Source organism: Arvicola amphibius, chromosome 5 (assembly GCF_903992535.2).
Source record: "Arvicola amphibius chromosome 5, mArvAmp1.2, whole genome shotgun sequence".
Classification (NCBI taxonomy): Eukaryota; Metazoa; Chordata; class Mammalia; order Rodentia; family Cricetidae; genus Arvicola; species Arvicola amphibius.
In genome coordinates this window covers 70,754,540-70,767,427 of record NC_052051.1, presented here as the reverse complement: position 1 = coordinate 70,767,427, position 12,888 = coordinate 70,754,540, and the positions used below count along the sequence as shown (strand labels likewise).

Sequence of the window (12,888 nt, the reverse complement as noted above, 5' to 3'; positions counted from 1 at the left end):
GTAATTTGACCCATAACCATATCTTTAAAGTTCCATCACCTCTCCGGGAATCATTCTGTTCCTCTGTATTTTTTAAGTCATCAAGGTAGATGGGCTTGAAACTCAAAACAGGTCTATCTCATGTATGCTAAAGACAATACTGTTTCCTATAACTTGATAACAAATAACCAGGATCTCCTGCACCCCTTTTACTTTCTAGTCTGACTGTACAAACACCTCACTAGAAACAAACATGATTGAAAGATAATTATTTTTGGAAAACAAAATAGTACCTTCTGAGTTAAATTCTTTTTCTAAAATTCAGATACTGACTTTGAACTGAAATTTGCAACAAGGTTCTAATTCTGTAATTATAAACATAAACAAGCGTTTGTTTTCTTTCACATTTCCCTCCCTAAGTATAAGATACAAACTGTATTCTAAAAAAGAATTGCATAAAAGAGTAGGTGTTATTTCCAAGGGGCTGAAAGTTGTTTAAATAACAGATTCATTTCATATAGCAGTTCAGAGCTGCTAGGAGTTGCTTGGTTTATTTAGTGGTAATGTTTGCAGCTACTTTATACACACACACTCACATTCACACAGACAAATATATATGTATGTATAAAGCACAAACAGTATATATGTATCAAACTGTTGACAAAAATGATACCAAATATATGTGTGTTTAATTTTTTTATATTTCTGGTTTAGGAATTACAATGTTAAATGCTGGTTTCAGAAATACAAACCTAAACTGTCTCTCTTTCCTGGCTTACTCTTAATTTTTATTTTCACACTTATCTTTTGACTCAGATTTTCTTTGATCATGTCACTCAGTGTCATGAAGACATATAACCAACCTATTTACAATACTATAATACTATACTAATTGTTTGGTAACATCCTGTGTGCACACTCAAGAAAATAAAGCTTTGTTAACACATTGATGTAAATCAGTACTTTATGGTGGGGCATTTATGATGATACTACATTTAATTCAGCTAAACTGTTGTGTAGCTAAATACATTAGATTTTTTTTTTCTACTAGAGGAAACATCTTCAGTAAAGGGAAGAAATGCCTCTCCAGGGAAATTTCTTGTAAATTTTACTTAATGCTATTTCACTACAGAAGGAACAAAAGAATAGTTTTTTTTAATTATTTTTAATTGGAAATATGAGTTAAAAATTAGAATATAACAGTTAAATTTAGAAAAAAAGCTAGTTTTTCTTAAATCAGTGGCAGTGTTGTGTAAATTTTCCTGTGTAAAATTTGCATGCTTTAAAATGGGACCTAAATTTGTTAATTAGGTGTTCTTTCTATTTTGTTTTTCTTTTTGCTACAGTTTAAAAATATTGGAGATAACATTCTCCTAATGATGAACATTTAGAATCAAATTGTATATTTTTATAAAATTTGAAAATTCGGCCAACATACTTACCATTATATATAATATTAAAGATCATTTTTGTCCCAGGACCTTAAAATGCATTGCTTTTCTTGTATTCAGTAACTTCTGCTGCAGAGGGTTAATAAGAAAGCAGGCAATAAATAACATGATAGAGTGTTGTTATCAGAATTATGCAAAAGAAATATTTTAGTGTATCTACAGCTTCGTTGAATTTATATAATGTCTTAAGTGAATTCTAAGGGTTTTTTTTAAACTTAACAAATAGAACTTTTTCTTAATATTTTATGGTATTCTAGCCATAGTCAACCTCAGCTCTCTCTACAAAGCTTTTTCACAGGGATTTAATGGGTCACTAAGTTACTATAGACTTGAACATTACACAATTTTGCTATATTCCCCTAAGTTTCTCTTTCTTTTTGTGGTTTCTGTAGCTTTTTATATAATTAAGTGAACACTGACAACATGTAAGGTACAATATTTTATATTCCAAGTAATTTGTCTTGAATTGAGCCACATTCCTAAGACTTTACGAACGGAAGGATGTTCTCATGGGTAGCTGAAGGAGGAAGAAGTTATGCTGCTGGTAACAGCAATGGTGCATCTTGCTGTCTGTGAAAGCTGCGATTTAATAAAGCATGTAGAGGGTTGATGGCTTTTCATTTAACAATATAAACATGAATTCTTTGCTCTATACTGTTTTTCTTTCCTTATAAATAGTAGGTTGTAAAATACAATTTTTACTTTTCTCGAAATAACCTTTCTTGGAATATGAAAGTGAACTCAAGATGGAACATGAGTGACTTAAATTGAAATAAACTTCTCCATTCTTGATTCTGTTTTAATGCCTCCACATAGCAGTTTAAATTACTGTATTACAATGTTTTGTACATACTAAGCAATGTATTTAAAATGCAGATAAAATATGTAGACTATGGAACTTTTTACATTTCAGCTTTATAGCCCTTTATTGAAAAATCTGTACTCTTCTTAGATCTACTTTTCCTGTTTGTAATAAATGTTGGTCCATGTCTGTGTGATTATTCAGATTTTACTCTAAAACTCTTCTTAATCTACTGTTTCTTAAATACATAAATATAAAAAATACTAAGAATTACTTACAACCACAGTTGATTTGAATAATTATAGTGCTGTTTTATAAACGAAGTATTTTCATACTTATTGTTACAAATAGTAAATTATTTTTAAGTTTCCTTCCCCACCCATTTATAGCACTGATAGTTAAGCATTATCATTGTTAGTAGTAGTTTACAGTTTTTTTCTCTTGTGATCCAAGCCTTTCATATTGAACTATTTGCAAAAGACATAGCTGTTTGTTTTGTTTTGATTTTTGAGACAGGGTTTCTCTGTAGCTTTGGAGCCTGTTCTGGATTAGCTCTTGTAGACCAGGCTAGCCTCGAAGTCACAAGATACGTCCACCTCTGCCTTCCGAGTGCTGGGATTAAAGGTGTGCGCCGCCACCATCTGGCGACATAGTTGCTTCTAAAGTTCCTTTAAATAAAACCTATGGTTTATATCTTCTAGAAAATTTATTCTTTTCTTCTAACATTTGGCCATTTGTTTTTGTTGGGTTTTTTTTTGTTTTGTTTTAGTTTCTTTTTTTGTAAAATACTAATTAACTAAAATTCTTCATATTTTTCAACTTTAATTTCATATTGTTTATTTGTGTGTATACATGCTTATTACCCTTGTGCCATCACTTGCCAATAGAGGTCATTGGATAGTTCCTCCCTTTGTACCATATGGGGACCAGCAATCAGGCTCAGATTGTCACACTTGGTGGCAAAGTAACCAAGTTTACCCCCCGTGCCATCTCAGCAGTCCTGGATTTCTCAGCTTGTAAATCAGAATTATATAGTGCTGGGTGGTGACTCATACCTGTAATCACAGCACTGGAGAGGTTGAAGCTGGTGGGTTGTAGCAGAATGGGCTATAGTGAAAGAGACATGTCAAAAACTCAAAAGGAATCTGAAATGTAGGAAAGGACTGATACAAAGGACTAATAAAAATAGATTTATGATGTCTGTACATTCTAAAATTAATTGTGAAATAGAATCAGATCATGCATTTTGAAGTTTTCCTGAGAATAGTGTTTTAGTCTGAATTTCCTTTGTGGAATAACAGAACTTTTTTCAACTTGTGAATATAGACATTAGGTCATAGAGGCTAGGGCTTTTGAGATGTCTCAGTAATTAAAATTAATACCAAATACTTCTCTGATAGAGGAGCTTGGTTTCCAGCACTCACATGAAAAGAAGAGGCTCATAACTGCCTGTACACCAGCCCCAAGGGATCCAAAGATCTCTTTTGGACTCTAGCTGCAACTGCACTCATATATGCACAAATCTCCAATCAGACATGCATACACATAATGGAAATAAATCAGTCTTAAATAATTAAAAAAATTTAGATGTGTTATGAATGTTTTGCCTGTGTGTATATATGTGCATCACATGCGTGCCTGGTGTTCACAAAGGTCAGAAGAGGTTATCATACTCCCTGGAGATGGAGTCATAGATATTTGTAAGCCACCCTGTGAACCAGAGTGTATGGTTTTATTTATTTTTTTAATCATAAAGAGGGTAATTTTGGTATATGAGTTTCATCCAAAAAGGTGAAGATACACCCCAATATATGATATTCATGAGTAAACAGAATGCTCAAATGCTTCACAATACTATATATTCAACTTCCATATTTGGGGATAGAAATAATTTCATCACAGGAAAGACTTCATGGTCCCCGAATTTGAACGTGTGACACTTGATTTTTTTAAAAAAACAAAACAAAAAATCATAGAATTCCACCCCACCCCACCCCCCCTTTGAAGACATGATGTCTCTTCTTTCCAACTTTTAGTTATCCTATCTCAGACTCTTGGGTGCTAGGATTAGGTGCCACCTTGTTTTGAATGTGTCGATTTTGTTTTTGAGACAGGGTGTCTGTAGCTTTGGAACCTGTCCTAGTACTCATTGTGTAGACCAGGCTGGCCTCAAACTCAGAGATCCAACTGTCTGTATCCTTTGAAAGCCTGAGCTTGCTGGACCATGGTCATCATAGCCTTTAATCCCAGCATTTGGAAGGCAGAGGCAGGTGAATCTTTGTGAGCTCCAAGCCACATGTTCTACAGAGCGAGTTCCAGGACAGCCAAGGCTACACAGAGAAACCCTGTCTCAAAAAAAAAAAAAACCAAAAAATTCAATTTGGTGCTGGTGGGATGTAGGCACTCAAACATAAACTTGCCAACTTGAGTTCAATGCCAGGTCCTTAAAAAGGAGAAAACCAACTCCAAGCTGCCCAATGACCTCCACACCCACAAGCAATAAAAATAATAAATAAATAATAATAAAAAATATTAGTTTTTACAAACTACACTTATGTTTTTGGTGGGTGGGTTTGATTTGGTTTTGTTGGTTTGATTACTCTTTTTTTTTTTTTTTTGACACAGGATGTGATTTAATTCTGGTTGGCTTCATGCTTAGCTGTTTATAAAGAATGACCCTAAATTCCTCCACATTCCCATAGCTCTACTTCCCAACAGCTGGAATTATAGGCATATTTGTACCACATGAGGTGGATTAGTTTGTTATATGTGGGAATATAACAGCATGCAGAGATCAGAAAAGTGAGGAAGAGTTGGTTCTCTTCCTCACTGTGGGTTTCAGGGATTGAACTCAGGTTGTCATGCATGTGTGGCAAGCACTTTTATGCTCTAATGTCCAACTGGCCCTGTTCTGTTTTGAGACATTGTCACTGTGTAACCCAGGCTGTTCTCAAATGCACAGCAGTCCTACCTCAACCTCCCAAGAGCTGACAGAGATTCCTCTATTTCCAGATAAGCTGCTTTTTTAAATCAGTGTGAGCAACAGTGTATTAACTTATTACTGAACTATTTATCTCTAGAAAATTCCTAGCAGGAAAGAAGTATTTGGTTAGTATTATAGTAAGTTGAAGTCTATACATGCTCCCCATCTGAACAAAGACAGTGAATATTTGCCTTGACTGCACCTTGAAAAACCCGCCTGCTTTCCTTAGGCCCAGGGAAGCTTAATGTGGGTAAGATGTTATTTTGTGTGCCTGTTGATTTCTAAAGAAAAATTTTCTGTTTGGTGGTGGTAATAGTTCTTAAAATATCTGTCAATGCAAAGGTTGAAATGTACTTCTGAAGTAATGTGATACTGAAAGTTAACAAAATCCTAAAGATATATTTTATCTCAAATTTAAGTATTCCTAAACATGTTCAATTGTAGACATTGTAGTTAGAAAATTTTACCTTTTTCAAATAGTGTATGACATTGTTTTTTTTAATCTTAAAATTAACACATGGAAGATGACCCTTTTATGATGGTAATTTCTGCAGCCTTATGGATTTGAAGAAACAGTGCTGACCATTCGTTGATAATGGTTTTTAATTTTCTTCCACTCAACACATTAAATGCTTGAGCATTCACATATTTAAAGCAAAGGATATTGTTTCAGTTATCAACTATAGAGTGAAAAGATAAATTTGGTTTCTTACTCATGAATGCATCAAGTTGCTACCCTTTGGAGCCAAAGCTTACACACGAGCCTGAGTTTGTGTGCCCCAGTACTGTGATTTGATATTCTAACAATGAATACATGGTAAAGTGATTACCTGCCACTTTGGGAAGTTGAGGCCTTAGAGGGCAGCAGTCAAATTTTATTATTGTCTAACTGAACATTCCCTGCTCTTTAAGAAGATAAATTATGTTTGTTCTTCATAGTCAAGAGGTGCTCTGAGGTGTGTTACTAGGTGTTTGGTAATATTGTAGCTGTTTATTAGATCAGTCGAGTGGGAATATGTGAGTTATTTTTCACCACTACCACACTTTGTTTTTAGACAGGCATTATATAGTCTGGGCAACTTATCTACTTAACTCCACAGTTAGGAGCTAGTGTAACTTTTTGGCGGGGGCGTTTCTCTAGGTCGGGTTTCTCTATGTAGCCCTAACTTTCCTGCAACTTTCTCTGTAGATCAGACTGGCCTTGAACTCACAGAGATTCACCAGCCTCTGCCTCTTGAGTGCTGGGATTAAAGGCATGTGCCACCACCGCCTGGCTCTCCTGTGACAATTTTTTACTTAATAAATTTATTGTTTAAAAATTAATTTTTGTGTGTGGTTTTGCACATAATGAGTGCAGTGCCTGGCTAAAGCCAGAAGATTGTTTTGGATTCCCTAGAACTGAGTTACAGGCAGATAGGGAGAACTATATGGGGCAGAGAAAGGAACTGCAACAGAGCAGTGAATGTTCTTAACCAAGAACCTTTGTTCCATAACCTTTTTTTTTTGTTGCCTACAATCTTTATTGAAGTTATACAAAAAGAATCCCCAAAAGTGAAAAAATACATTATGTACAAAACCACTTTCCTTTGGGAGAAAGGTTCTGTTTCCTCTTAACATGCAGTGCCTTCAATTGTAGCTGCAGACTCCACTGTCTCCTCTGCTGTTGCTGGGCTTTTAGCCTGATTCTCAGCCTCGGCCTCTATGTTTTCTGAAACTTGGTGTCCACTGGGGACAGTATCCCCAATGCCTCCATTCAGCTCTGGCTCCTGCTTGGCTTTCTTTGCATTATCGTTCCGGGGACTTTCTTCTTTCTGACAAGATGGAAAGTATCAGTTACACAATTTGGCGAGGAAGCACCCCATCTGTTGGTTTTCCAATGGCAGTCATGGAGACTGAGGTGCCTGCTCCACCAGCAGTGGAACCTGAAGAGGAGCTCTCTACCAGAGTAGCTTTCAAGGCCAGTTCAGCTCCATTCCCACTGTGCTGAGATTCCTTTGCATCTTCTGTCTTTTCTCTAATTTCACGTAGCAGTTCTTTCTCATATTCAGTAAATGATCCTTCAGCCTCCTTCATCCGCTCACTTAGTACAGCCATTCTCTTCTCAGTGACTTCAGTAGATCTGCCATACTGTGCCACTGCCTCATCATACTGAGAATCGTAACCATAGGCCAAACCCAACTGGTAGTCTCTGCGAGGAGACGGTCATGGGCTTCCAAATATTGTTCTTGGAGGCTTAAGCGAGCCTGGAACTTCTCCACAGCTTGAATATAATTCTCAGATTCAACACTAACTTCTCCAAGATGGGCTTGTGCAGCATAAAGCTGGGCTTTTGTTTCTTGCCTTTTAAAAATTACTTTTGCGAAATCCAGCATATCTCAGGCAAACTCTAGGTTCTCTATAACCTTTTTTAAGAACTTTGGCTGGGAATTGTGCTGTCTACCAGAATCTCAGCACTTAGGATAAAGAAACAGGAAAATGAGTTGAAGGCCAAACACTGCCCTTATCTATGGTACCCTTCCACCCCATCCCCCAAATAGTCATGGAGAAGGCTCATCCAGGCTAAGGTACTTGCCACCTGAGTTCAGTATCCAGGGCCCCTGTTGTCCTCTGACTCCCACATACGTGCCATGGTACATGAATTAAAACCCATCAATTTCAAAAGGCCAGCATAACATCAGTATCAAATTCTGAAGAATCTGTCAAGCTTTAAGGAAGTGTTATGTTTTATTTGAGAATCACTTAAGCTGGAGAAAATTAGTGGCAGCATTTTTCAGTAAGTAACCTGTACAGTACCAAATCTTAATATTTTAAATTTCTTAGATAATATTCCTGTAACTCCTTTGTCTACCAGTAGCATTGGTTATCAGTTTTGGTTTTGCATTGCAATTAAGAAAATTTTGAGATAGCTTTGCAGTTTTTATTTGTTTAGTTTGTTTTTTGTTTGTTTTTGTGTGTGGGGGGGGTTGAGATGAGTTTCTCAGTGTAACAGCCCTAGCTGTCCTGAAATTAGCTCTTGTAAACCAGGTTGGCCTCAAACTCACAGATTCACTTGCCTTTTGTCCCCTGAGTGCTGGGTTTAAAGGTGTGCTCCAACGCCCAGCTTAGCAGTTAAGAGCACTGGTTGCTCTTCCAGAGGTTGGGCTTGATTCCCAGTGCCCATGTGACTGTTCACAATCGTAAGTGCCATTCTAGGGGGATCTTCAGGCCAGCCTCCGATAGCTCTAGATACACACACAGGTGATGCACAGACAATATGCTGGCAAAGCACCCACATATGAAATAAAAATATTTGAATATTGTGGAACCTTATAGGTGACAAGTGCTTAAGAACATTAGATTATAAGTACTTAAAGTTGACAGTCCAGAATATATAATCACAAAGCTTTTGTAGCATAAAATGATTAATGTTTGTACTTTTAAAATTAATGGGCACTGTCTATTTTCTCCAGACAGCTTTTAAAATTGTGAGTCTCCTGCCTCAGCTTTTAAAGTTCTAGGATTATAGTTGTGGACTGTCGTGGCTCAAAAATGGAAGCTGTTTTTATAGTCTTATTTTAAACTTACTTTGAAATTAATGAATCTTTAATTGGATGAACATGCCCAACACTCCCCCAACATATCCTTTGCCTTGGTTGGCCAGTTTTTGTTTGATTTTTGTTCTTTTGGTTTTTTTCTGAGACAGGGTTACTCTCTAGCCCTGGCTGTCCTGTAATTAAGCTTTACTGTAGACCAGACTAGCTTCAAACTTCACCTGCCTCTGCCTCCTGAGTACTGGGATTAAAGATGTGCATCACCACCTCACAGCAGTTGCTGTGGAAATGTTATGTAGTGATGATAAGAAGAAAGAATCTATTCAGTATCCATGCAGTTTGTCTTTTGAATATTTTCAATCTTTGGTTACAAGTGCAGAATCTACACATTTAGAGGACCCTATAATTTCAGAGGCCAAGACAGGAGGATATTCCCTGGCCTACAGAGTGAATCCAAGGCCAGTCTGGGCAGTTTTGTGAGACCATGTCTCAGGATGAAATGAGCTGGGAATGTAGTTCAGTGATGGTGTCCTTCTCTATCCTTGGGTTTAATTCCAAACAATGAAACATGAAGCATAGTTGCCCATACTCTTAGTTCTAGAACTCATCAGGCATAAGCAGGTGTACCTCTGATTTTTGAGGTGAGCCAGGGCTATATATAGAGACCTTGTTTCAAAAATGAAAGTTCTTGTGTGTTATGTGTTACTATGGTTAGTCATTACTCTGCTTTTTGGTGTATAGGTACATAATTTTTTGAGATACTTAGTTTAAGAAAAGCTGGGGATTTAAATTTTATTTCTAATTCCTCTATGCCCATTGTCTACTCTCAGTTTTACTAGAATTTCTTTTATTAGCTGTGTTCATGTAAGTCTTTCAGAATTTTGGAGTACACTTAAAGAGTAAATTGCTCAACACATAATACTTAAGGACATAGGCCATTGTGCCAGTTAACAGATTTCAGAGTACAGTAATTTATATGCAACCTCAAATCATGCTTTATATTAGAAGGTTTTATTGTTATACAGCATTACCCGGCCTCAGTCTCCCAAATGCTAGAATTACAGATATGAATCATTATATCCGACTTGCTTTATAGAATGTCTTATCTCAGGAATTCTTTGTAGTGTTTTGCTTACTCCCAACCCCACCTCTGACATCTCTATTGTAAATATTTGATTTGGGGGAATAGATAAACTCTCTTGGGCTCCATGTACTTTTTTTAAATGAAGATTGATTATTTTTCTCAAAGTAAGCATACTTCTCTCATACTCTCCCTTTTTGGGTTTTGTTTTTTTTTTTTTTTTTTTTTTTTTTTTTTAAGACAGGTTTCTCTATATCCCTAGCTGTCCTGGAACACTGTGTAGACTAGACTGGCTCACATGTAGAGATTTGCCTGCCTCTACCTCCCAAATGCTAGGATTAAAGACTTAATATACTTATTTCTAACACAAGAAAGTATTCTGTAACCCCCCTCCCCAAGTGATAATAATGGCTACTTCTGGGATTATATTGTTTCCATGTTTTCTTTAGACATTTACTTCTTCAAGATTCTAGAAGACCATTATGATATTTTATAATAAATTTTAAGTTGTTTACCCATAAAACAACTTTCAATTCTGTTTTCCAAATTTGAACTGTATAGTTTTCTTTTATTAAATTTAGTGATGTTTATTCCAAAACTTTTATGGGTAGAAAATGAGCTGGGCAATGGTGGCATATGCCTTTAATCCCGCTGCTCTACAGAACAAGGTCCAGGACAGCCAGAGCTGCTACACAGAGAGGCCCTGTCCTGGAGAAAAAAAATAGGCAGAGAAAACTATGTAGTAATTTTGTAACTTTTCAGAAAATTGTGTGGCTGGGCAGGGCCTGTGCCACCGCACACTTTTTTTTTTTAATTTATTTATTATGCATACAATATTCTGTCTGCGTGTATGTCTGCAGGCCAGAAGAGGGCAGCAGACCTCAGGTTGTGAGCCACCATGTGGTTGCTGGGAATTGAACTCAGGACCTTTGGAAGAGCAGGCAATGCTCTTAACCACTGAGCCATCTCTCCAGTCCCCGCCACTGCACACCTTTAATCCCAGCACTGGAAGGCAGAAGTGTAGGCCTGTTCTATATAGTGATTTCTAGGATATCCAGAACTAGGTAGTAAGACAGCACTGAGTTGTGTTTTACAAATACTCAGTTTTTTTACTTGCTTGTTTATGTGAAAGCCTAGTCCTTAAAAGAATCCAAATAAGGTGGGGCTTTTAGTAGAATGAAACCGGTGCTTCAAAGCGCTTTCTCACTGTTGGTGTTAGTTGTAGTCAGATAAAATTATCTGTAGTCTTTAAAATATTTTCCAATAGTATGGTTTACTGTTGGAGCCAAAGATCGTTAGGACATCTGTGTTGTTCAAGCCTTTCATCTTCTGTATGTTTTCAAAGGTTTTACATAGCTGTAGGTACATAGTGAATGATAGAGCGTTTAAAACTTTTACTTTCATTATTTGTCAAGAAAGGATGAAAATTATAAGTTACAAAGCCTATTAACTTTTCATTATCTACTGAATAAAAACATGCTAGGTATTGTTAGTTGCTATGCACATCTTTGGTGTAGAAGGCAGAAGATATGGAGAGGTCTAGTCAAGGAAATCCTCCTAAAGGAAGTTTAATACACTGAAGCCTGATGTATATGTAAGAAATAATATTTTATTGCTTTATAGCATTAGAAGATTTTGAGAAAGGTTGCCTTAAACAACATTATTAATGGGGAAGGTGATAATAAGAATTGTACTGGCATTGTAATGTTTTATTTATTTACTTATTTATTTATTTTGGGGTATGGTCTCACTATATATCTGACTACCTTAAATTGAAACCAAACTAATCTTGAACTTGAATTATCCATCTGCCTCTGCCTTAAAGGTATGTGCCACCATGTCCATGTTATATAGTTTTTAGAAAGAGAACTATGTTGTTATTTAAGGTAGTAGTGTGAGGAAAGAATTTGATCTCTGAATTTATGAGTGTCAATTATTTTTGAGACATTGACTCTCTTTGTAGCCCTGGCTATCCTACAAAGACCTGCTTGCCTCTTAAAGGCGTTCACCACCATACTGGCATGAGTACTGGCACTTGATCACATTTATTTACTTTCTGGAATATCAAAAACATACCCAGGATTATATTCCAAGTATGTAGAAATTATAAAGGTAGGAAGGGTTTTGATTTTGAGCTTGCCTTAGGTAAAATCCTGTCTTAGGAAGATGGAGTGGGGATCTTTGCTGGATAGTTAACATGCCTCCAAATCCTGAATTTTACTTCTTAAGTTATGTATATGGCTGTTTTGCCTACATAGATAGCTGTGTACTACATATCTGCCTGGTACTCATGGAAGTCAAAAGAAGGCATCAGATTACTGGAACTGAAATTTCAAGATAAGATTATAAGCTGTCATGTGGGTTCTGAGAGCCAAACTCTGGTCCTCTACAAGAAGAGCAAGTGTTTGTTCTTAACCTGTGATCACCTTTCTGGCCCCAATCATAAATTGTAATTTCTTTAAAATTAGAATATAACAGTTTATAACAGAGTTCCACTTTTACTATTATAAAACTTTATATGGCTGATACTTTTACAGATATGATAACTTACATATTGATATGATTATATATGATATATATGATAACCTACATAGAAATGATAACCTACATATAAAAAAGTCTGTCTAATACTTAAGCATTAAAGAAACTTGAAAAAGGTGCTTTGTGCACACTCATAAGCAAATGAATGCCAGAGCATAATGGTAGGTGTCAGGACAATCTACCAGAGTTGTTCTTTCCTACTATGTGGGGCTCTGGGATCAAGTTTAGGTTGTCAGGCTTGAGGCCAGGTGTCTTTATCTTCTGAACCATCTAATGGGCCTCCAGAAGCTATCTTTTTTTAAATTGATATTTATTGAGCTCTACATTTTTCTCTGCTCCCCTCCCTGCCTCTCCCCTCCCCCTTTCAACCCTCCCCCAATGTCCCCATGCTCCCAATTTACTCAGGAGATCTTGTCTTTTCTACTTTCTACTTTCCATGTAGATTAGATCTATGTAAGTCTCTCTTAGTGTGTACGCATTGTTGTCTAAGTTCTCTGGGATTGTGGTTTGTAGGCTGGTTT

At 36.4% G+C, this 12,888-nt stretch overlaps 1 protein-coding gene and 1 pseudogene across 1 annotated transcript in view; one reads left to right on the top strand and one right to left on the bottom strand.

Moving 5' to 3' along the window:
• Cstf3 (cleavage stimulation factor subunit 3) overlaps positions 1 to 12,888 on the top strand; it is an 88,189-nt gene that overhangs the window by 20,278 nt on the left and 55,023 nt on the right. The gene's annotated exons all lie outside the window — the stretch shown is intronic.
• Positions 6,826 to 11,841, bottom strand: LOC119814268 (annotated as a pseudogene).